The 25094-nt window shown below is 37.1% G+C and overlaps 1 protein-coding gene across 11 annotated transcripts in view; it reads right to left on the bottom strand.

Annotated features, from left to right (window-relative positions):
- Window positions 1-18443, bottom strand: part of LOC149550839 (uncharacterized) — a 30857-nt gene extending 12414 nt beyond the window's left edge. The window contains exons 1-2 of one of the 11 annotated variants that reach the window (XM_089786415.1): window positions 18150-18239; window positions 17218-17309 (exon numbers count right to left, since the gene is read on the bottom strand). The gene's annotated coding sequence lies outside the window, so the exon portion shown is untranslated. Of the gene's footprint in view, window positions 1-17217; window positions 17310-18149 lie in introns of all 11 variants that reach the window. The other 10 variants (XM_089786411.1, XM_089786413.1, XM_089786418.1 and 7 more) reach the window with 10 other exon arrangements.
- Window positions 18444-25094: the final 6651 nt, after the last annotated feature.

The raw sequence follows: 25094 nt of genomic DNA on the forward strand, positions 1-25094 counted from the left end.
AGAATGTTCAATTTATAGAGGTTGTTGTGGCGATTGCTGAGGTGCCTTCTCCTACTAAGAACCAAGCTCATAAGGAAATTTCTAGCAATCCAGAGATTGTAGTGGATGCGGCTAGTGTGGATGTTGTTTCCCACCAAGATACCCCAGTATTGCATGATATTTCAAAGGAGAATGGGGAGATTTTTGACTTGAGAAATCAAGATGGGGAGGATATTGTTTTGTCAAGTCCCTCAAAGGATCTTAGTTCTGCCTTACCTCTGTCAACCGTGGCTGATTTGGCTACCCCTTCCCTGGATCCTCTGGAGGTTACAAATTTGGAGATTCCTTTTACAGAGGATAGGATTAAGGTTTATGATGGTTCCCACAAGGAGACTTTACCCCAGGGCCCCTGTTGTGAAGGATAATTCCTTTTTTAGTGGAGTGGTTGAGGACATTCTCACTATATCCCTTGTTGAGGAAGTAGCTATGAAAAAGGATAGTTCTGGGACCTGTGGGACAGCATGAGGGAAGAAATCTAAAGGTAGAAGGATTAAAGATGGAGAGAACTTTACCCCAATGAATAACAACAAGAAGGGAACCAAAGTTGATTCCAAGCCTTCTAAGGGTAAGACTGGTCTATCTAAGAATGGTAGTGCCGCCATCAAGAATGGTGACGTTGGGTCTTTGCCATCTTCTGCTGGTAGACCTTCTAATCAGCATAAAAAAACAGCTGAGGCTATTAAGAGTATAGCTGATGGTTGTTAGAGAACTATCCTCGATTCAAAACATTTTGTGAAACTATGAAGATCCTATCGTGGAATATTCGAGGGTTAAATAATCCTCACAAACATGATATTTTAAAAAATATGATTAGGGATAATAGACCTACTATTTTTGTTATCCAGGAAACTAAGATGCTCAAAGATAAGGTGGAACACCTTTCTATCTTTAAGGGAGGAAAGATTTTTGGAAGTGACTCTGATGGTGCTTCAGGTGGCTTGGCAGTGTTATGGATTAACAAATGGATTCAAGGGGAACTCATTTATCAAAATAGAAATATGATGAATGTGCGTTTTGTTAATTCTAAGGATAATTTTAGTTGGGTTCTCACTAATGTTTACACCCCTAATACTAAATGGGGGAGGAAAGCTTTGTGGGAAAAAAATTCTAATCAAAGAAAGCTTTTTGCTGAGGATAATTGGTTGGTGATAGGGGATTTTAATACCCCCCTAAAGGAATTTGAAAAAAAGGGAGGTAATCAGTCCATTTTGGACAATAGATTAGATCTTAGGCACTTTATTGACCCCCATATGCTTCATGATCTTGATTTACATGGGGTTGAATACACATGGACGAATAGAAGAGCTGGTAAGGATCTTATTCAGGTTAGACTGGACCGGGCCATTATCAGCAATGAATGGATTTTGAAGTTTAAATGCTCTCTTATTGCTCAGGTTCGGGTGGGCTCTGATCACTTTCCAATTTTCTTTTTTGCTGACTCTTCTAGTTTTAAAAAGAATTCTCTTTTCAAATGAGAAAAAATGTGGACCCTTCATCCTAATTTGGAGAACCTCATTCAAGAGTGGTGGAATATTGATTTCGAGGGTACAACTATGTTTATAGTAGCGGCCAAACTGAAAAATGTCAAGAAACACATTAAAATCTGGAATAGAACTACTTTAGGTAATATTTTTTAGAACAAAACCAAGATATTGGAGGAGCTTAAAGACATTCAAAACAAGATTCAAGCTGATGGTTATGAGATGGTCTCTAGGGAAGAAGAAAGCAATAAACTGATTGAACTTCATGATCTCGTTTCTAAGGAGGAGACCTTTTGGAGACAGTGTTCCCGAAAAGTTTTTCTTAAAGAAGGTGATAGAAACACCAAGTTCTTTCATATGACTACCTTGAAGCATAGGATGGCTAATAGAATATCCAAACTCATGACGGCTGATGGTATTACTGATAAGGAAGATGTCATTGAAAGGGAGGCCATGGTGTTCTTTGATAGCTTGTTGCAGTGTGACCCAAACCTGAATATGGAAAAGCAACAAATGTTCTTGGACAATATTCCTTCCTGTATTTCTAAAGCTCAAAACTCAGTCTTGACTTCCATTCCCTCTTCGAATGAGATTTCTAAGGCTGTTTTTTCTTTTGAGAGTGATAAGGCCCCGGGCCCTGATGGTTTTCCCCTCTTGTTCTTTCATAAATATTGGCATATCATTGGTTCTGATGTTTGTAATGGTGTTAAGGAATTTTTTGGTTCAAGAAACATCCTTAGAGAATTAAATGGGACCTTTATTGCCCTTATTCCTAAGAAGTCGGGTGCTGATAGTGTGGATCAGTTTAGGCCTATCAGTTTATGCAATTCTTTTTATCAAATTATTTCCAAAGTTTTGACTCTCAAAATTCTCTCCATTCTTCCAGCTATTATTTCTGGTCAGCAAAATGGCTTTGTTCATCGCAGGCAGATCTTGGATTCCATAATTACGGTTCATGAAAACATCCATTCTCTTGTGGTTTCTGCTTAAGCTTGATATCTCTAAAGCGTATGATAGAGTTGATTGGAACTTCCTCCTTAGGTGCTTGGAAGCGTTTGACTTTAATAAGAGATTCAAGGATATTATCTTTATGCTTATCTCTTCAGCTTCCTTTTCTATTCTGGTTAATGGTTCCCCTTCCTCCTTTTTTAAGGCTTCCAGGGGCCTTAGACAGGGAGACCCAATCTCTCCTATTATTTTTATTATCTTGGCTGAATGCTTGGGAAGATTTATTAATAATATGGTTGTTAAAGGAGACTTTGTTGGTCTTAGCCCTTCCTCCTCTGCTCTAGTGTGCTCGCATCAGCAATTTGTGGATGATTCTATTGTCATGGGAGAGGCCTCGATGAGAAATGCTAGGAATATTAAGAAGGCCTTGACTGACTATGGGGACACTTCTGGGCAAACCATTAATTAGAATAAAAGTGTGATTTATTTTATTAATGTTAGTGAGGCTAGACAATTAAAGATTAAAAGGATTATTGGGTGTGAAAGTGGGTCCTTGCCTGGAACTTATTTGGGGCTACCTTTGGGTTTATCTCCCCCTGATAATTTTTGGAACTCTCTGATTGACAAGATTCACTTGAAACTTGTTGGCTGAAAGGGATCCCTCCTTAGTCAAGCTGGGAAGGTCATTGTTTTGAAATCTATCCTCCAAAGTGTGCCACTCTATGCTTTGAGTGTCTTTAAAATCCCGAGAAAGTCTGCACTTGCTATTGAGAAAAAACAGAAAACTTTCTTGTGGACTGGTATGGAGACTAAAAAGAGACTTCCTCTTATTGCTTGGGAGAATGTTTGCATTCGCAAGGGGAAGGGAGGGCTTGGGCTTCAAAGGATTTCTTTTATGAATGAACTTTTATTGGCTAAACTTCTTTGGAGATGGCATAAGGAAGAGGGGGAATGGAGGAATATTTGGGATTATAAATATAATTGGAATAACTTTGATTTTAAACATTTCCTTCATTTTGATTCTAATCAAGGGGGATCTCAGATTTGGAAGAATGCTCATTAATTTAAACACATTTTAAGGAAAGGAGTCAAATGGAAGGCTAGAAATGGTTTGAAGATACTTTTTTGGGAAGATATTTGGATTTTGGATTACCCCCTCTGTGAAGATCCAAGATGGAATGGGTTTATGGAGCAGTGCAAGACTCTGTTTGGTACTCTGTTTAGTGATTACTGGAAGAATGACTCATGGGTGAATCTTCTTAGCGTGAATTTGAATCTTGTTGAGCAAGCTAAATGCTTGAATGCTTATTGTCTGAACCATGAATATGATGTTCTGATTTGGAAAAAGGATCCTAGTGGTGTGTACTCTACTTCGTCAGCTTTTGCTAATTCTTTTGAAGATTATGAGGTTGGCTTGGGTAAAAGGTATGACTCCTAAAATTAATATCTTTTTTTGGACCCTTTTGCAAAACAAAATTTCAACCCTTGATAATCTCAAGAAGAGAGGATTCTTCATTGTTAATCGGTGTGTTCTTTGTAAGAATGATGAGGAATCAATGGATCATTTAATGCTCCATTGCCCCTTTACTACTGAGGTTTGGGATAAAATTTGGGACTTAATGAATATGGACTGGGTCCCTCATGCTACTATCCAGTTGTTCTTTTTGTCTTGGAAAGCTCCTTCTAAGAACCCTCTGATTATTAAATTGTGGGATTTTATACTTCCTTATCTTTGTTGGTGTAATGTCCCCTTTTTCTAGGACATTATAATTCTTTGTGGCCAGCTCACTTCGCCTAGGTTTTAGGGGCGAAAAGGTTCTGTACGGGGTTCAGTTCAAGATTTGGCCTAGACATTTCCAGTTCCAGACCCATCGGAGCAGTTTTGGCAAGTTGTCCAGATACTTACTATTTTTAGTAAGTAATCAGAGCTCAGTATTTTCAGTACTTCAGTGTTGGGTTGGAAGTGTCTTGCCGAGAGCTTTCCAACGAGCTATAGCACGAGCTTATCCGAGTTCGTTCGGTCAGTTATTTTAATGCTTGAAGATTTTATGGTTTACTGGTCAAGTGACTTTAAAGGTTTATTTAATGTCACTTTATTTCAAAAAGGTTCTATGTTCACTTAAGTGACTAAAGGACAAAAGGTTGTTTTATCCCACATTGCTTGAATGAGTGTGCATCTCATTGGGAAATGTAATAAAGGTACAACAAGCTCCACTTGAGAGGATATATATGAAGATTCTAATATTCAAGCAAATATTAATCTGGGAACTGAAAACAGTTGCTGGTTTCTTCTTCTAGGACGCAAACCTTTGGAGAAGCGTTTGAAGGTTGGACGCAAACCTAGCCTTCTTACAGGTTTCATTTATATTTCCAATTTGACTGTCATTTTCTGTTTATAAGATTGGATTACTGGAGTTGTTGCACGTTATTGTATTGCTGATGTATAATACAGTAGCACATTTTGAGTTATTTAACTCCTGGTTTAATATGTACTTCTGATTATTGGAGAAATAAAACAAATTTTTCAGAGTTTCTTTGAATGCAAATCTATGGGTAACAAATTGTTTTAAGTTCTGAAATTTATATCAAGTGTCAGTTTATTGTTCGATTTTAAACTTGCAAGTCTATATCTCAATTTTTAGTAGAATATCCAAAAGGGATACTACAGTGGTATCAGAGCCTAGCTATCCTGTCATCCTGTGGAAATACATAGAAGAATTTATGAAAAAGAAAATTTGTGAGTTCTGGTTGCTTAAATGTCACTGGTTTGGAAATTCGGAGGACAAAACCCCACGAGTTTGATTTCTGGAACTGATTGGACGTCACCCCAATCTTTCCAAGCTGGGAAATTCCATAGCAGCATATTCGGCAAATAGTGTTGTTTTTCAGGACAGGCAGAAGTAAGTTTCTTGGTCTCTTTCTTTGCTTTGGAAGCTTGAATTCATTTATTCAATACAGTCAGTCGAAGGTACATGATAGCAGGAAAGTCTGAGCAGCAGCATCTAGTATTAAACCTGGTTACGTTCAAGGAGAATTATTTGATACAGGTATCACCTTTAATTCGTGTGGGAAATACTGGTATAACATGGTGAGTTGGGCGGCGTCAACAGGAGTATCTCAGATGTAGAGGCATTCTCATCAGGTCGTCACCATTGCTGAGATAATAAAGGTTTAGGTCGGCGGCATTCATCCAGGGTGGAAACTGGTACAGTGTTAAATCTTGTCTTGCCATAACTGGCGGCATTTTCTACTCGTGTTTCAGCTGCAGACACGTGGAAGGGATTATAACATTGTATGGTCGGGACAGATTTACTGGTCAAAAAACGGCATTGTACACAGTCGGATTGGCAATAACAAATTTAATACCACTGAAGTTGAAGGCTATTCATTCCGTCTAAGGAATATGATACTGGCAGATTTCTGTGGACGTCTGTGGCAGAGAGAATTGGTTACGTTTGGAGCAAACTCGGCATTGGGTTTTCCTGTTATAGATGGATTTAGCATTCACATGGGGGTCGAAGTAAAGGAGATAAGAAACTAGCTGAGCTTGTGGAAAGAGGACTGGGTTAAACTCCATTCACGCTTACGGCACACAAAAATATAATCAGCTCTTTGGGTGAACATTCACAGTCTGAACACGAGCTTCGAATACTGTTGTACCCTTGACACATCAAGTTAAAAGGGGGCAACGTGGGTGTACAGGTTAAGGACGTGGGCATTGACGGGTTGCATTGAAGACCATAGCGGGCTGAGCAGTTTATATGTGAAGAGGCAACAACAGGAGCCGCCAGACCCACGGGATTAATGTGATAGGGTCGAAACCACCATAACACAGCAATATATAAGATTCACCTTTTTTTTTTTCTGGATTTGCGCTAGCATTATGTGCCTGTTCATTTACTAGATGACAGCAGACATGACGCTTTAAGAATTCTGGAGACCATTTTGGTATGTAACTCTGTTCGCCATGACTCCTAACAGAACTTCATTAGCTGTGAATTGATTTTCGCTTCAGAGATTTGAATGAATGGTTCAGTTTATTAATAAGCATTCTGGATTACTGTATCTGCAAGTTTTAAAACTCATCTCTGATATTTGAATGAGAACCTGGTTATTGGAAATATCAGTGAATATTCTGCTATTTGTTAATGTCATCAGCACTCTGCAGTAACATAACAATGACAGGTTAATGTAGACTGAGTTTGCAGACAACTGCTTGAAATAATGACTCTGAACACAAACCAGTATTTTGTTTAAAATCCAGTGAGGGTATTACATTGCATTTGTGAGAACTGTTTGACGAAATGTATAACTCAGTTATCCATCAGCATTGAACATAAAACTCAAGAATAGATTATTACAAGAGATGTTTTGGACAGAATCAGCAATCTCAAATTGGAAGGGAAGGGCCCTGCATCATTTTACAAATACCTATATGCTGGAAGTGTGTGCAATTTTTTTTTTGGAAATTGTCGTTGATGCAGTTGTTCAATACGGGAATTTCCAGATTTTAGCGTCAGCATTGTCTTGTATGTTGTAGGGAGTTTTGAATTCCTTTCATATTATTTTTCTGGGAATTATCGGTGGAAGTATTATCATACAGGGGCGTGCCTTTTTACAACACAATTTGTAGGCAGAAAGTTGTGACCGGAGGGGCATTCAAATACAGTCTAGCAGTGATTTTGATTATCCATTCCTGCCCTTTTTCGGGTGCCAACCAACTTCATAGCTACCTGACAGTCAGAATAGGCCAAGAAGAAAACGTGGGTGTTGGAGTTGTTTTCTTTTGCTTGGTCATTATATACATTTTTCACCAAACATGTTGGCTTTTAAAGTTGCAGCATAAATTGACTGCATTAATGATATCAGATCATACAGATTCCGTCAGTTTCAAATGTTCAAATAGAGCCAGTTGTTGTGCAAATTAACAGATTGGATCTAGTGTTTGCAGAGAAGAGAACATGTGAGACCATATCAAATATTGCATATACAGTTCCAGTGGGCAGCAGTGTTGGAGAAGGAACTGAAGTGTTCTGGATACGAAACATTCAACTGGAGGCTAGTGTGATGAACCCTGATCCAGCTATTATATGAACGTGTGAAAATGATTTTCTGAGATGATCTGCTGGAAAGCATTTGGTACTGCACTCACAGATTTATGTATTTTGGAGGCTCATTCTGTCATGGTACTGACTCTCTGTGCTGGTTCAGGAAGTTGTTAAAAGACAAGCATTTTTTTTCTGAGTACAACAGTTCCAGATCTTTACTGTTGATCAGAATTAGCTGAGTTTTATACAGTGGTTCAAGATGGTTCCAGTGGGGCTGTGAACTGTTTGACCAAATTCCTCTCATACTAAACATTCAACATTCTGATTACATAATTTAATCTCAGTTTATTACAGTGAGCTAGACATTGAATCAGTTAGATAATCATGTTTACTTCAAGTACCTAGAAGCAGTGGGACCAGAATATGGGGAAGCTTAAACAAAGTTTGAAAAGGTTGGATGAAAATCAGAAAAGGATGGATGCATTGATTTCAGACCCTGCAAAACTAGAGAAAGTGGCACGATGTATGGTTTCCATGATTAAGAGGACTCCATCACAGAACAAAGAGAAAGAGGAACAAGAGGCCTCTATAGTATCTAGAAGCATCTATGATGAATTCCCAGCAGTTGGTGACCATGATACAGCTGACCTTATGGAGGGCAAAAATCAGACTTTAGAAAACGAATCAAAAAATTCATTTGATGACAATGAATCCCAAGATCATGATGTGGATGGACACGCAGTCACTTTGGAAGTGGAAGTGCGTGAAGATACTGTTTTATCAACAGCTTCTACCCTGCCAGTTGAGCCATCCTATGAGGTGCATAGCAATAGAACCCTAGATATTGAGGTGTGCCTAGAGGATAGCATACACGATGCTGCTGATCATATGGAGAGTGACTTTGATTCAGCCTCATATCACAGCACGGATGACAAATGGGAAGATTTGTGCGGATATGTTTTATCTCAAGGGGATCATCATTTAGCAAGTCAATTGAAGGTTAATGACAGGATGGTTGCCACAACCGTTAAGCATTTTGATGTTGCTCGTCAAATGTTGGCCATCTATGGTTGGGGTACTCCTTTGACAAATGAGCATGGTGATAGTGTTTTTTCCCTTGCAGAGATACATGCACTTCGAGAGGCGATTGGAATAATGAAACAAAATTACCTACAACTACTTGCAGATAGAGATTTTCTTCTCAAGTGGGATCGCATTTGTTATGTTGCATTGCAGGGAAAAGAGGAGAAGGTTGATAAGCTCACTCATGAGCTTGAGGTGACTACGAACTCTTTGCAAAGTGCCCGGTTAGCCCTTCAAGAGTCACAATTATAGATTGAGAAGCTTACAGAGGAATTGAGTTTGGCACAGTCTCCACCAGCTGCAGATATAGTACAGTTACATACAGAGGCAGTTGATGAGGATCTTATATCCACAGGTTGTAGTGGGGATGTGGTTACATCTATCACAGATATAGTTACACAGGTTTCAGCTGGGAAGAGTACCTTGATGGAGAACAGTAGAGAACCACTAGTTGTATTGAGTTCTCCTAAGGTTAGTGTCGTGACAGTTGATATAGGACAATTTACTGGTAGCTCTTGTGTCACAATAGTGGATTCTCCTGAGAGTTGTGTGGTAGTGCACGACACTACTCCGTCATCCACACAGGGCATTCGCAGAGTGTCACCCGGATGGGAGTATAGCTCTCATGTTGATCTGTTTCCATCTCCTGGAAGCAAATCTGTCACTTCATTCCATGCAGCCGATTTTGGATACCAGCTTGTTGATTTTCAGAGTCAAAGGGATCAGCTGCTTGATTCAAGTGTTTTTAGTGATGAGCCATTGACAGAGGTTGGAGCATTTTACCACGAATACACAATGAGGAATGCTCATCATTTTTCTTTTGACCCACGCACGAAGGACTTGATGATGCATTGGTTTGGGTTGGTTCCAGAATTATATCATCCTTTGTGGGATGAGTATTCACCATCTTCGGAAGGTGGGATTAGCGGATACAAGCATCCAACTCAGCTGTTTATGGGGGATTACTTGCAGGGAAAGCCATCAATTTTACATCATGTTGATATGTATCCAACATGGTTTGCTACTTCTATGTCACAAAGTTCTCTTATGGGTACATGGTTACAGGACGACTATGGTGCCAGTGGGCATGATGGTTTGGTTAGTTATCACATCCATGGGAGTTTAGCGGGAGTTGTAGACGGATGTTGTGTTATAGTCACTACCAAGTATTTTTACCTCTATATGGTGAATGGATGTGGGGTTCGATTGTTTTGGGATCCAAGTGGCGACAGGTTTGACACAATGTATTGGTTGGTTGAGAATCCAGGTGTTCTAGTGGATTATGCTATGACTATGATTTGTGTGTTTCAACCTTCTGACACATCAGAATTCCAGAGATTAGGCTTACTCAATTTCCACCAGGTTGATATAGTGGTGGAGTCAGATCGGTTGGATTGACCATTGGCATCGGTACGGATATTGCCGGAGTGGTACATCGATATAGTGGTGCATATACTACAGGTGCTAGTCAGTGGTATCTCAATCAGTGCACGAGTTCTCATTTGGGATCCAGGGGGAGCATCCCTATGCATATTATCATCTTGGAGTGGATATTGGTATCTTGTCGAGCTCCCATCATCACTTATCAGTAGAGATTCGCAAGGGCACTCATGGAGTGGGGCATTCATTCTGACTAAGGGAAGTGGGGTACTCGGGGCAGTAGCACATGGCCATTGGTGTCCCTTTATGGTAAGACTTGGGATCCTGGCATTCAGTTATCGGGCACATTGATTCCTATTGTACTGTTTCACCATTTTGAGTTCGGGATGATGCATGCTAGGGTACAGTGGCTGAGGAGTAAAATCGCATTCTCAAGGCGAGTATGGGATCCTGGCATTTGGTTTCTTCAGGTATGAGCGGATTGCTTGAGGGCAAGCAATCTTTGAGAGGGGAGGCTTTGTAATGTCCCCTTTTTCTGGGACATTATAATTCTTTGTGGCCAGCTCACTTCGCCTAGGTTTTAGGGGCGAAAAGGTTCTGTATGGGGTTCAGTTCGAGATTTGGCCTAGACATTTCCAGTTCCAAACCCATCGGAGCAGTTTTGGCAGGTTGTCCAGATACTTACTATTTTTAGTAAGTAATCAGAGCTCAGTATTTTCAGTACTTCAGTGTTGGGCTGGAAGCGTCTCGCTGAGAGCTTTCCAACGAGCTATAGCACAAGCTTATCCGAGTTCGTTCGGTCAATTATTTTAATGCTTGAAGATTTTATGGTTTACTGGTCAAGTGACTTTAAAGGTTTATTTAATGTCACTCTATTTTAAAAAGGTTCTATGTTCACTTAAGTGACTAAAGGACAAAAGGTTGTTTTATCCCACATTGCTTGAATGAGCGTGCATCTCATTGGGAAATGTAATAAAGGTACAACAAGCTCCACTTGAGAGGATATATATGAAGATTATAATATTCAGGCAAATATTAATCTGGGAACTGGAAACAGTTGTTGGTTTCTTCTTCTAGGACGCAAACCCTTGGAGAAGCGTTTGAAGGTTGGACGCAAACCTAGCCTTCTTACAGGTTTCATTTATATTTCCAATCTGACTGTCATTTTCAGTTTATAAGATTGGATTACTGGAGTTGTTGCACATTATTGTATTGCTGATGTATAATACAGTAGCGCATTTTGAGTTATTTGAGTTAACTCCTGATTTAATATGTACTTCTGATTATTGGAGAAATAAAACAAGTTTTTCTGAGTTTCTTTGAATGCAAATCTATGGGTAACAAATTGTTTTAAGTTCTGAAATTTATATCAAGTGTCAGTTTATTGTTCGATTTTAAACTTGCAAGTCTATATCTCAATTTTTAGTAGAATATCCAGAAGGGATACTACAATTGGGGGGTCTGGAAAGAACGTAATGATAGGATCTTCAGAGGAGTGGAATCCAACTCTATTCAAGTTTTCCATAAAATCAAGGTCCTTCTGCATGAAAATATCAAAATTTGTGGTAAGGGACAGTAGGGACAGCAACCTTCTAATGATTGGGATGTGGGGGTGATGAATAGTTGGAATATAAGGAGCCTGATTCTAGATACAAAGGATCCTAACCCAAGGGAAAGTGCTAGATGGGATTGTCCTCCGACTAATTGGTTTAAGTTGAACTTCGATGGGGCCTTGAAAGGGAACCTGGGCCTTGCTGGTTGTGGAGTGGTGATTAGGAATTCTAATGGTGATTTTGTTGGTGGTATGGCTATACCTTTGGGGTGTCAAACCAATCATGTTGCGGAAGCCTCAGCTGCTCTTTATGGTCTTATGTATGCCAAACACTTGAATCTGGTAAATATTTGGATTGAAGGTGATTCCCTCAACATTATAAATTGCTTAAAGAAGATATACCCACCATCATGGAACATTAGTAACATTATATCTAAGGCTGGGGATATTATTAATTCTTTTCAAAATTGCATTATTTCCCATAATTATAGGGAAGCAAATGGCTTAGCCGATTGGGCTTCCAATGTGGCCTGTTATAATGATCAAAAAATCATATGGGATTCATATGCCACTTTACCTGCTGATGGCCGCGAGTTTGTCAAGCATGACAAACAGAAATCCCAACAAACATCTTTTAATAATGACGTTGTCAGGGAATTATGATTTTTACCTCTTTGTAGTGAAGTGGGCAATTATTTTTGGCAATGTGGGCAGCTCGCACGGATTATGGGTTACTTCTTTCTATCAATGTTTAGGTTGTGGTGATCGCAGGGTGATTGGGGTCCTCTAGTGTGAGGAAACCAGAGCCTCATCTTGTAGAGAGTTTGGGGTTTCTCAGTCAGAGCAATTTAGGGTGTTTGTTGCAGAGATTATGGGGGGAAAGTGGAAACGGGTTGAACCGCCTAGTTGTGCAAAATGGAAGAATGAACCAGAGGTTTGGGATATCCTCAGGTGTGGCAATTTTACCAGCTACAAGGAGAGACTTAAAGGAAATAATCCTGCTATCACACACCAGTTTGTAAAATCTTGGAAGGATGGCTCAATTTTGGTCGAGAATCAGAGGATGGAGGTTACGGCTGAGACCATTGCGGGGGCTACTAGGTTGGATTTGGACAGGATGAATTTCTACAGGGAAAGGAAGATATCGGACAAGACAATTGATGATTTTGTTGAGACCGAACAGGAAAGAAACCATCTGGTTAAGATAGGTACTTCTTATTTTAACCCGGCTTCTATGTCTCGTCCATGGCAGTTTATTTTCTTTGTCATTATGGAATATTTAACTTTGGATGGTAGATATACCAAATTGTATGGTTATCACTTTGTGCTTGCAAACCATTTTCGACATAATATTAGGGTGAATTTTCCTTCCTACCTGATGCAATCCCTTGTCATTTCTACTCAAGCCATTCAGCGTGACCCAACTGGGGAACATGTATGCCATGAAGGGCTTATGGTTTTGATCATAAATGTGCTCAAATCTAAAAAAATCCAGAAACCAAGGAATTTTAAAGTGGAAGATCAAGATACTGAAGGGAGTATTCAAGAAAAAGGCTATGACTCTGATCCACAAGATGAGGCTGAAGGAGGTATGACTAGTCCTAAAATTGGTTCCGGTGGCAACAATAAGAAAAAGAAGAAGAATAATGAGAAGGCAGATTCTAACCGGGAGAAAGAAAGTGATTTTGTTGAAGAAATTGTTCGCGAGCACATCAAAAACAGGGGAGGCAGTAAAGGTAAAGGTAAGGGTTGTCTAGATGAGAGAGTGCCTATGCATTCTGATGATGAGCCTTTGGCTCAACGCCTGGAGAGGAAAAGGAAGCCTGTGCGGTATCAGGTCAATAAAAATGCTAAGAAAGTCAAAGATGATTCTGATGCTGATTTTGATGAGCAGGGATCTAAATCTGAAGGGGGCAATAGTGGGTTAGGGTTTTCTAAAGGTATGTTTGGCAACCCGGGCTCTATTCGGAAGGACATTGGCATCTTAAAGCATAAAATGTTTCTGCTAAACAAGGAAATGGAACAATTTTCCAAAATGGCGAGAGGGGAAAGAACTCTAGGACAGCATATTGACAAGCTCTCAGAGGTCATAGGAAATGCTGAAGAAGTTAAAAATTTGATGCATAAGATTCCTGTATTGGAAGCTAAACAGAGGGTTATGGACAAGGATATTAGTAGTGTCCAGGGGAAGGTGTCAAAACTAGAATCCAGACTGGGCAACATGGACAAACATCTTAAGCAGATGGTGGAAAATGTTTCTACCTTCCTGAAGAAGAATGAGGTAGGTAAAGACCAGGATTCTCCCTTGGAGGTTGATTCTCAAGAACCAAGTATGCGTACCCAGGCCCATTCGAAGAAGATTGAGGAAACCAATAGGAAAGACGAGGTCAAAGTTGCTGCTGAAACCATGCATTCTCTGGTGGACTAGGCTGTGAATCTGATCAATACTCCTTAGCTGGTCGGTTGCTATTCCTTTGCTAGACTTTTGCTGTTCTTTCCAACACTGTCCTCTGTGACCTCTTTTTGTTGTCTGAGGTTTGTTTCTTGCTTGGTCTTGGTTTCTTTTCTCTGTAGTTCTTTTCTCTTGCTTGTTTCCAGAACTGTACTGTTGTATAGGTTTCGGGTCCTTTTAAAACCTGCTTTTACTTAATCAAAACTATATAAGAAATTGGAAATAGTTACCATTTTTAGAGATATAAATGCAAAGGCATTTTTGTTATTTATTAGATTTTATAATGCTCTTATAACATGATAAATAGTCAAACATGTAAAGATAATTAAATAAATAATCTTGTGGCATATTATGAAAATAATGTATATCATAATAATAAATATGTTTATAATTGTATTAAGCATAATATATATTTACATTTTTTAGAATTATAAACTATAAGGGAATTAAAATTATATTTGTCCAAACATAAAAATTCCATCCCTTGCTTTGTACTCAGGTATTTTAAGATAGGGTGTTTGTGGAAGGTAAAGGAGGAGTAATTTCAGGCACAAGACAAATTATCCCAATACAAGGGTTAGATATTGAGGGACAATGCATGTAGTTTGTTTCACACGACCTTCGCATAGTAAATCTACCATCTAAGGATGACCTTAGTATTAGAGAAGGTAATGTGATTTTCACATAATCATATATATTGATTATAATTCAATAATTAGATATGTAATGATTCCCTAACATAAATAACCCTAATTAGCAGTTATTATGAAAATTAGTCAAATGTAAAAAAAAGGATCATTACAGTCATATCAAAGCTATAAGGAAGACTAAGGCCAAAAGGGGTGAGAAGACGATCACCAAAGGTGACTTGCCTGGATGCTATAAGAACTTCAAGACACCCATGGATATCACCCCATGCATCTTATGGAGTTGAACCTTCATTCTTGGAATGTCAGGGGATTGGAATCCCTAAACAAAAAATACATTTTTAAGAGATTTGTCAACATAAACAAGAAGATTAGCATTATGCTTCAGTAAGAGATGAAAGTTGTACAATTTAAATTAGAAGTTAACCTGAGATGCAATTAGAGGCAAATTTCTTTACCACAAAGCATAACAAGGAGAATAGGAGTGATGTTTTAGTAGGGCCCAGATGGAGGAATGCAATGACTAGGTGATGATATTCTCCTTGCAACAGGCTGGTGTCGGTCATTTTGAAAGATGAGTTGGAGATTGGAATATGCTTTGTTGATGATCCCAATGATTATAAGGAAATGGTGGAATTGTGGAAGTGGATGTTTCAAACGAAGGAGATACCATGTATTGTGTGAGATGATTTTAACATGATAGAAAAACCACAAGATAAGCTTAGGGAAAGAAAAATCGAATGCAACGGGGAAGAGCAGGTCTACTGGTACAAAATGCTATACAAGCACAACCTCTTTGAACCCACAGTTGGAAACAAACATGGCAATCAAGGCGTTCAATATACATGGTGACATTTCCAACAAGGGGGCAAGAGGAACTACAGTAGACTAGACCATTTTTATGCAAATAGGGATGTCTTTAAATTAATAAAAAATGAGGATCGTGTGTAAGGTCTTTCCATATACATTACCATATTATCACCACATACTACATGGCATCTCAAACACTGACCAACCATTGGCTTTGCAAGCGAAGAAGGATGCTTTTGAACTAAAAGTCAATCTGTTAGAAGATGGAATTGTTATGCAATCTACATCATTGGACAATTGAATAGTACAATGTAATTGATCTATGGGTTCTGAATATGAAGAAATGGAAAACACTCTTCTAGATGGTGGGAAGGGAAAAAGCCATAAATGCTAGAAGACGAGTGTTTAGATTACATAAAGAGTTCCTAATTGTTACAGAATATATTTGAAAAGATCCCCTTAATCAGAATGCTAGGAAGATTCAGGAAATTCCTCAAAGGAAGATTCAAAACATCTAGATTCAAGGATTCAAAGTCAAGGCCAAAGGGAATTAGTTATAGCATAAAGATAAAGGTTCTAAGTTCTTTCAGTTACTAATAATTAAAGAAGCTATGGATGGGATTGGTAGCATTTGGAAGGGAAGAAAGTAAAGGATGCTAGAAGACACGTGTTTGAATTAAATAAAGACCTCCTAGTTACTCCAAAGGGAATTAGTTACAGCATAAAGATGAAGGCTCTAACTTCTTCTTTCAGTTACTAATAAGTAAAGATGCTGGGGATGAGATTGATAGCATTTGGGAGGGAAGAAAGTCAAGGATGCTAAGAGACAAGCGTTTGAATTAAATAAAGAGCTCCTAGTTGTTGCACACCATATTGAAAAAGATCACCTTCATCAGAATGCTAGAGAAGCCCTTACTCAAGCAAGAGACTCTTTGAGAACAATTCAAAATATTAAGACTCAAGGTGTCAAAGTCAAGGCCAAAGTAAATTAGTTGAAACATGAAGATAAAGGCTCTAAGTTCATATGTTGTGGTCATGTTACATCTTCTAGAGAGATGTCAGCATCATCTATTCTTTGTGTGACATGATTTTAGTCATCACTCATATCAATTGTGAAGGTCATCACTCGTATCAATTGTGAAAGTCACCAATGTATCAGAACTACTATAATAGATGGTAATCCATTCGTTTGTACTATAACACAACTCATATCATTTGATCACTCATATCAATCACCATATCACATATACAATTTTCTTCATGCTAGTAAAAATAAAGAAGCTAAAGAGAGGATTAATAGTGCTAATGTTTGAACCAAAATAACATAATTGAGATGCAAAACACAAAATAAATAACACAAGTCCCTATCCTAGGAAAACCCTCCTCGCCAGGGGGAAAACCTAACCACAATAAATGATGATTCCTTCATTAAGTTTCTCAAGACCACATTACAAACACTTTCATAAACTCTTAGTTACATCATGATCATGCAAAGATCAGAATTCAGACTCAAATAGAGTACTATGTTTCCAAAGTCACAATGCATATGAAATGGCTTCTTTTTAAGTTCACTAATTATGAGAAATATCCTGCATATACACAGGGTATCAATAGAAATAATGGACTTCACATGAAACAAATTACAGACAAAAACTTATCCATCGATTATGATAGAATCAATTTTCTTTTTGCTATGTCTGTTGAAAACTCGTGTTTAACAATTTCATGGCAGAGCTTAAGTAAGAGGGTTAGAGAAATGAAAAGGCAGCAAATGAACCAGTGGCAGCAGTACTATTAGCAGTTATCCGTCCTGCTCAAGCTTGGCACACCATCAATCCGTCCTGCTCAAGCTTGATGCGCCATCAGCATCTGTACACATTCCCATTCCAATTTCAGTACAAGTAACACATCCATACAGCCAGCAGATCCAGGAAGTAGGGTATTGAAGCGTATTGAAAGGCATACAGTCTAGGTAGCATGAATAGAGAGGCGAGGGGACTACAGGGATCCAGCAGGAGTTTGTACTCTTTTTGTGCAGGTATATATTTACAGACAGCTGTTTCTACACAGCATATACTCTCTCTCTCTCTCTCTCTCTCTCTCTCTCTATGTGCAAAGTATACAAGGGGTCTTCTTTTGTATTTGCTATGTGGTAACCTACTCGATCTGATCTAACAGCACTCTTGAAGTACACCGTGATATCAAATCACAGCTAAGACAGCCTTTTTAGTATCTTGAATCTAATAATATATCTCCAACTAAAACAAAGATTCAACTCGTTGAAAACCATTACCCGCATAATAGCTAATATTCACTTGAATTTCTTAATAAATAGAAAAAGAACAGCCATTTGAAAACCCCAAACCTGACCGAAGAGTCCAGCAAATTGAAAATACACAATTCCACGATATCTAAACTAAGAGTGTCGCAGTTCCCTAAACACGGTTTAACACGTTTAAAACCCTAGATATCCATTAAATGGTAGTTTACAGGAAATTCTCTCATCTCAGCAACGGATCACTTAAAAGCACCAATAAACCAATAACTCCTAGGGTTTTACCCTCAAATCCGGTGCATATCGAGGGAATTATAAATCAATACGAGATGAGGGTTTGTCCGTCAGATTTTTATTTCGAAAACAGAAAGATTACACAAAAGATAGCCCTACAAGAAAAAATCTAAAATCAAAGAAGTAAATAATAGACGTACCACTATGAGACTCAAAACGAAGACCATGCAACGATTGAAAAACGCAGAGCGCTAGTGTTCTATCCCTTCCACCTCGTTTTCGAATATGTTTCCGGAAAAACAATTCCTTCAGTCGGGCTAATTATATATGAAGTGTGTAGCCAAGTTCGACCAAGAACCACAGCTATGGCATAGGCTCGGTACCAGAGAGAAGCAATTGAAGATTTTAACGCCTCGAATCACCGCCTCATATTAAAACGCTGTAAAAAGTAGGATAAATTTATGAGCGGAAAAAAACCTGAATGGAGAATAGGAATGTATATTGGGAATAGGAATGGCTATTTCAATAACCACTTGTTTTTTTTGAGTGGGTGTACGCTATGGTAGAGGTAAAATGGTAATATGTACTTTTATTTTCTAGGGGAGAGGATCCGGTACTTGAACACTTTAACTATGCATTTATCAAAATCTTATGTAAAAATTTTAGATCACTTCTAATTTTTTACAGCAGCGTATTTGGCGAGTCATCTACTTATAACTAAGGTTTCAAGTCCACGTCACTCGTTATGATGCCACATCAGCATGCTTTTTGCCAAGTTGTCCAAAATAGCCCCAAACACAGTGAGACCAATGGTCGTGCATAAAAGGTACCCGTAGTTGAAGAGCTAATGTGGCATCACATCATTGGTTACTTTTTAGATCAAAAGGTACATTTTCATTCATTTTTTCATAATCATCATTGTACTAACAACTTTAAAGTCACAAGTATTGGTGCAATGTTGTCAAAAAAATTGGACATTAAATCAGCAAGTGTAGGTATAAAGTAAACAATTTCTATCACAACCATTGGAACCCATTTAAGTACTAGGTCCTCTCCCCTATTCTAATTGATGAATTATAAATTTTTTATTCCTATTTTAAAATGTATTCCAAATTTATTATTCCTATTTGGCCCATTTGGCTGCAAGAATTGCTAAATGTGGCATTTATCTATACTAGAATAACTTCTCTTCTTGTATTGTGCATTCTTAAAATTAGTTCTGGAATATCATTTGGATCTGTTTGGTTGATCTTTAAGAGGAGTCGAAAAATGCATATTCTATGTTTGGTTGCAACAATATCAATAATAGTTATTTTTTGGAATGGGTATAACCTATTTTAGAGGTAAAATGGTAATATGTACTTTTATTCCCTATTCTAATTGATAAATTCCAAATTTTCTATTCCTAATGGGCCCGTTTGGCTACAAGAATTGTTGAATATGGCATTCATCTATATTGAAATAACCTCTCTTCTGGTATAGTGCATTCTTAAAAAAAATTCTAGAATATCATTTAGATCTATTTGGTTAATCTAGAAGAGGAGTCAAAAAATGCATATTGTATGTTTGGTTGCAACAATTGAAATAGGAATTGGAATAAGTTTTGTTTTAAAATTTTAATAATTAGTACATTTTTTAGTTTGGTAATATTTTAAGTAAACAAGATCTTTTGTTCATAAAAACTCATTTTTTATTAATTTTTTAAAATTCTAAATTATTTTAACTAGCCTTCATTTTATTTTTAGTTTTGACTTTATAAATGAAAGATATACCACAACCTCTGAAATTCATCAAAATTCGAAGGACATATTATATTGTATATTATAAATTTAATTCTAAATTAAATCAAATTATTTTGATGAGTATAAGATCAAAACTAAAATCATTTTATTTATAAATATATTAAAGAAAAAAATACAAATAAGTGGAGATCATTAATATGATATTTAAATGATCTTTCAACATAGTTTTAATTATAAGACTAAACTCAAGATTTATTTGTAAAGATAATTTTATGAAAGTGTAAAAAAGATATCAAATATGATATTAGTCTTTTTTGTCATTTAAAAAAATACATATTAAACATTAAATAATGCTGACCTAGTTTATATCTTATGATGAACAGAGAAAATAGTCCAAAAATCAATGGCAAAATACAATCAAACGACAAAGTCATGGACTCGACAACCCATCAAATTGGGTTTATTAAAAATTAGAATAAGAATAAGCTATTCTTATTCCATCTTTTTAAGGAATTCCACTAGGCTCATTTTGGGGTCAAATTAGGATAGGCGAATGCTAATTCCAAATTTGCATTTTGCAAACAAATGTCAGATTAGTGAATGTGCGTATTTAGATTTTCCTATTCCTGCCTGCAACCAAATGGGGTCTTAAGCTTCTAAATAGAGGGAAGTTAGATTTCATAAGATTTCATAAATTTTATTATGAAATATAAAAAATAATTTAAAATAATATTTTTCCTTGTTAGTTTGTGTTCTAGTAAATTATAGTTTTTGGTAGCAACTTTACTATTAGTTTATTTTTGGGACATCGTGCAAACTTCATTAAATTTATGGTTTTTTTGTATTAAAGTGGTATTCAAATTTTATAGTTTCTTCTTTTTTATTAGTTGTTTGTATTTTTTTCGGTAATCTTTTCCATTTTTTCATCCAAATATTAGACAAAATTTGTGGTCGACCGATTAAAAAGTTAGGCAATTGTCATGTTATAAATGTTTCATGTGCCCCATGCGATCTTTCACAACTTGCATCCAGTGGGATTTTGTAGGAGGCTTAGAATTTCTATTCTTGCATTTCTTAGATTGTTATATTGCTATGGTTGTCCACATGTCTGTCTAGGGCATCTATTACATGTCATAGCAAGGAAAATGTGGCAATTAGGGTTTGCTTGCATGTTTTGAGGTGGATGTAAATGGAAGATTTTATTGCACAGATCTTCATGGCAATAGTATCTTAAAATGCAAGAGTCTAAAATAATTTCCACAAAGTGTTGGGTAAGATCGTGGGGTGGTTTTTTAATAGTTGTGTTTCAGAGTGTTGTAAGTTTTTTTAACCTTTGGCCTAAGGTATTTTAGGTTGTTAGTTTCCTTCTGTATGCTTTTGTATATTTTTTATACATATTTTGAAGTGTGCTTTCAACAACAACATCTGATAAAATATTTATTTTAATTTTGTTCCTATGTATATCCATAGTACATACCCCTTATCAAATTCCTCAATTTGGCAATATAGAGGTAATTAGTGCACATCCTATATCTTTTATAGAAAAAATTGTAAGTTTTATTTAACAATAGATACCCTAAATAGCATTATAAGAATCTATGCAGGAGATATCACAGTTCTCTAGTATGAGACAGAGAAAGAGATCAGAGTTGAAATACGAGCACCATTGTCTTCTATGTGTAGGTGGTGATTGGCTAACTACACCTATCCTTCACTATCCTCTCTCTACCAATAATATTAATCTTCAAAATTCATAAAACCTATCATTTACCTATGACAATTGACACATGGATTGCTTAGCTTCCTATGTTGATTGATTTACATGTAAATACCAAACTAATTTGAATCACAAGAAATAAACGTGTATTGCATGTTCATCAAGTATTTCATAACCACACATTCTATGACCTGAGGGCATCGATAAAACAAACAAAAAAAGGCCAAATGTATTCCTTAACAAGTCCCAAGGGCTCCCAAAATTAGGGTTGTTTTCTTTTTGTATTTAAAGTATTTGTCAAATTAAAGATTCAATAGCTTGGGCTAAAATATTTTAATAACAATGTCTAGTAATTATTTACACTTTCAATAAAACAAAAATCAAGTTTAAAGTAAAGAGATCTCAATTTTCTCCCATAATGTTCAATTCTAGATGTAAGGAGGAGACCTAGTAGATAGAGGATTAAAATGGAGTGATTTTTTAATGAAAGGGGGTGTTAGAGTAATTAGGTTTTTCCCTTTACTCTAGTTTTCTTAAGCCAAACTTTTAGGGATATAATAATTAATTCTTTTATTAATTATTATAATGTAGGCTAGATTAGACCTTTTTAGGGTTTTGATCTCCTTTATAAGGATGATCTCTCTTTGTAATTATTGACCGATTCACTTTTGATTATTGAAATCTATTTTTTGCTCATTAAGAATGTTTCATCTATGGATCTAGCAATTTCAACCTCCATAGCTTTTTCTTCTCTCTTTCTTTGACAAGTGTTTACATGTAGGCGATTCTTTGGAGCTGTGGGGTTGATCTTTCATCAACTTCAACATTGTATTAGAGCTCTAGATCTTCATGCCCTTGTTCTATTCTTGAGAGATTTGGCATCGACTTTCAGATCTGTGGCTTTCAAAAGTTTTTGTATTGGATCTGGGGGGGACCTATTTTTTGGAGCACTTTGAGCCCAAGTGGACATCATTGTTGAGCTTAGAGCACTCAAAAACCCCCATTTCCATATAAAATATGTCCAGTCTAGACGTTGTTGAAATACGAGACCAAAAAAATTTGCACCTAGGCCATATTGGCCTGAGCATGCAAATCGAGGTAGCAATTTTATTTTATCAAAATATTGTTTTTTGATTTAAAAAAAGTTGTATTAGTAAGGGCATTTTTTTTATCAAAATATTTTTTTTTAATTGAAAGCTTGTTGTATCATTGGACTGCAGATAGTTGATTGGTGGTGGAGAGATTTGTCTTCTAGATTCTACATGGTGCTACAGAACCATTATATTTGGCAGGCTTGCGCTACATAAATGCATGCCAAAATTATTGAGTACATCTTATTGAATTGGTACATAGTTTTTGGGGTCTTCACCTCAGCATTCCCACACGCCCTCCATCAATCAAAGCAACCATATCAGCATCCTCTAATGGCCTATGAACATTTTGGTGACTACACATGATCCAACTTTTTGTTACACCCAATGACTTTGTTATCGGGCTCTTCTATTTGATTGGAAGCTCTTTATGCCCCCCCCTCCATACATAGACTTTTGTCAACTTGGAGCTTTGAAAAGTGCATCGGCTCCGTTATCTTGGAGAACGACCTCTACACAATCAAATGGAGCCAACAAAATGGTTGCACATCTAAGGGATTTACGTTCTAAAACTAAATCAAGAGAAAAGTATGGGAGCTATAAACTCAATTTTGCAGATGATTTTTCATACATTGATCTAGTTGATGGGAGTATTGCATCGAAGAAAGGAATTCATTTTGTTTTCACAGATGGTTCTAGAATTATATTTCGTGTATCAGGCATAGGGTCAACTAGTGCTACAATCTGAATTTTTGGAGTGCATGATGGATTTTATGCTTTGGAATCCACACCCACCTTGTGTTATCTCTCACTCATGCAAGTATTTTTATGCTCTCTCAATGATTATTGGATGGTCCACCATCCTTTGTTCTCCTGCATTTGCCTTTGGATCTTACGTGTGCCCAGTTTCAACACACCATCTTCTCCGTGATCTATAATTTTTGGAGGAGGAACACCTTTTTATGGGGAGACAGAGTGTTCAGTGGTCCTCATCGGTGGCCTTATTTGGTATTCCCACTTTGAGCCGAATTTCATGGTGCTCATGCTTGGAGTTTTTTTACTTTCCTCTGATTAATGCTTGGAGACTACACACATTTTATGTTGACTTCAATGGTTTTTTTAGTGCTCTCTATGACATCGTCAATGGCAAAGGCAATATCTGGATTAACAAAAGTTGCTTCAAAATTGTGAGGCAAATTGGTGGAGGGTTTTCTTTCATTTATTTGGTTAAAGAGCAAACACCTCTAGCCCCTGCCAAGGAGCCTATCGGTCTATTACACATCTTAGAGGATGGAATGTATGCATTAAAGATGGTGTTGATCCAAACTGATGAGCAACTATAGTTGGTGAAACAAGAGATACAAGTGTCATCTCTTTTAAACCATTCTAATCTACTTCCTCTTCTTGATCACTCCATCATTACGTTTTTTTGTAATATGTGGGAAATTTTCATGTTTTTGGGCATTGAGGCAAATTTTTTGCACTTCTTAAGGTTTTGGCACACTTTAACGTTGATTGTTCATGATTTTAGATTAATTAGCTTTGTTTTTGGCACTAAGGGATTTGTAACCTTTGTCATGCACTCGAATTTTCAAGTTTGATATATTTGTCACATGTGCTATTTTGGTTATCAGATTTTTCATCTAGCACTAACTCTTTTACCAACGACAATATTTTTCATACATTGTCTTGATTCTGGTGATCATATACTTTTATCCAGTAAGAGTCATTTTTCAAGCATTTTTTTTGCCTCGATGACTGTTTGACCATCAAATTTGGGCTCGTCACTTGTTGATGTCAGCACCATGTCACCATTACATCATCAACCAATTTTCCCTTCAAGCTCTATTTGGACCTACCTTCGTGTTTTTGCTCATATCTCAGGCATACAAACTTCATTTTCCAAAACTGAGATATCACCAAAAAGCTAGTTATGAAGTCGTCACAATAATATAGGTGATTTTCAGTTTTGATATTTTTTATAGTTTTTCTGCTATCGAAGTTAGGGGTATAGTTTTGCACTCTGGGAGAAATATCTTGAGCATTCAATCTTCGATTTGGGAATTGTTTATATCGTTGGAAAGGTCTTTCCAAGCTCTTTCAGGTGATGATTTTTTTTCCAAATTCTTCTCCAAGAACATTCTATTCAGTCTTCTACATTTTTGCATTCTGGTAGATAACTTGGTTGTTTTAGGTCCGAGGATCAATTTCATTGCTTTAGATGATTCGTCATGACTTGTACTATCTATTGTATCAGTCTTATGTCTCTTCTAGTATATTCAAGCATCATTTTTATGCATTCTTGCAAATGCATTCAAATAAAGTGTCATATTGCATCTGTATTTTAGTTTTAGTGGTTTTGCCATCTGATTTGAGTGGTGTCATCTGAGGACACTCATGCAGATTATTGTATTCTTGAGATTCACCATATCTAGTGCCTTATTGTACATGCACTACTCTAATTAAAGTGTCATTAGGGGTTGATGTTTTGCTTTTGTTTACCATCTTCCTTTGTCCAATGAGTGTCCCTTTTGTGGCATTAGCCTCATGACGTGTTTGAGATTGATCATCTCAGTACACACATATGTATTATTT

The sequence above is a fragment of the Cupressus sempervirens genome, chromosome 6 (assembly GCF_028749045.1).
Source record: "Cupressus sempervirens isolate cs-2001-9-10 chromosome 6, ASM2874904v1, whole genome shotgun sequence".
NCBI classification, from domain to species: Eukaryota; Viridiplantae; Streptophyta; class Pinopsida; order Cupressales; family Cupressaceae; genus Cupressus; species Cupressus sempervirens.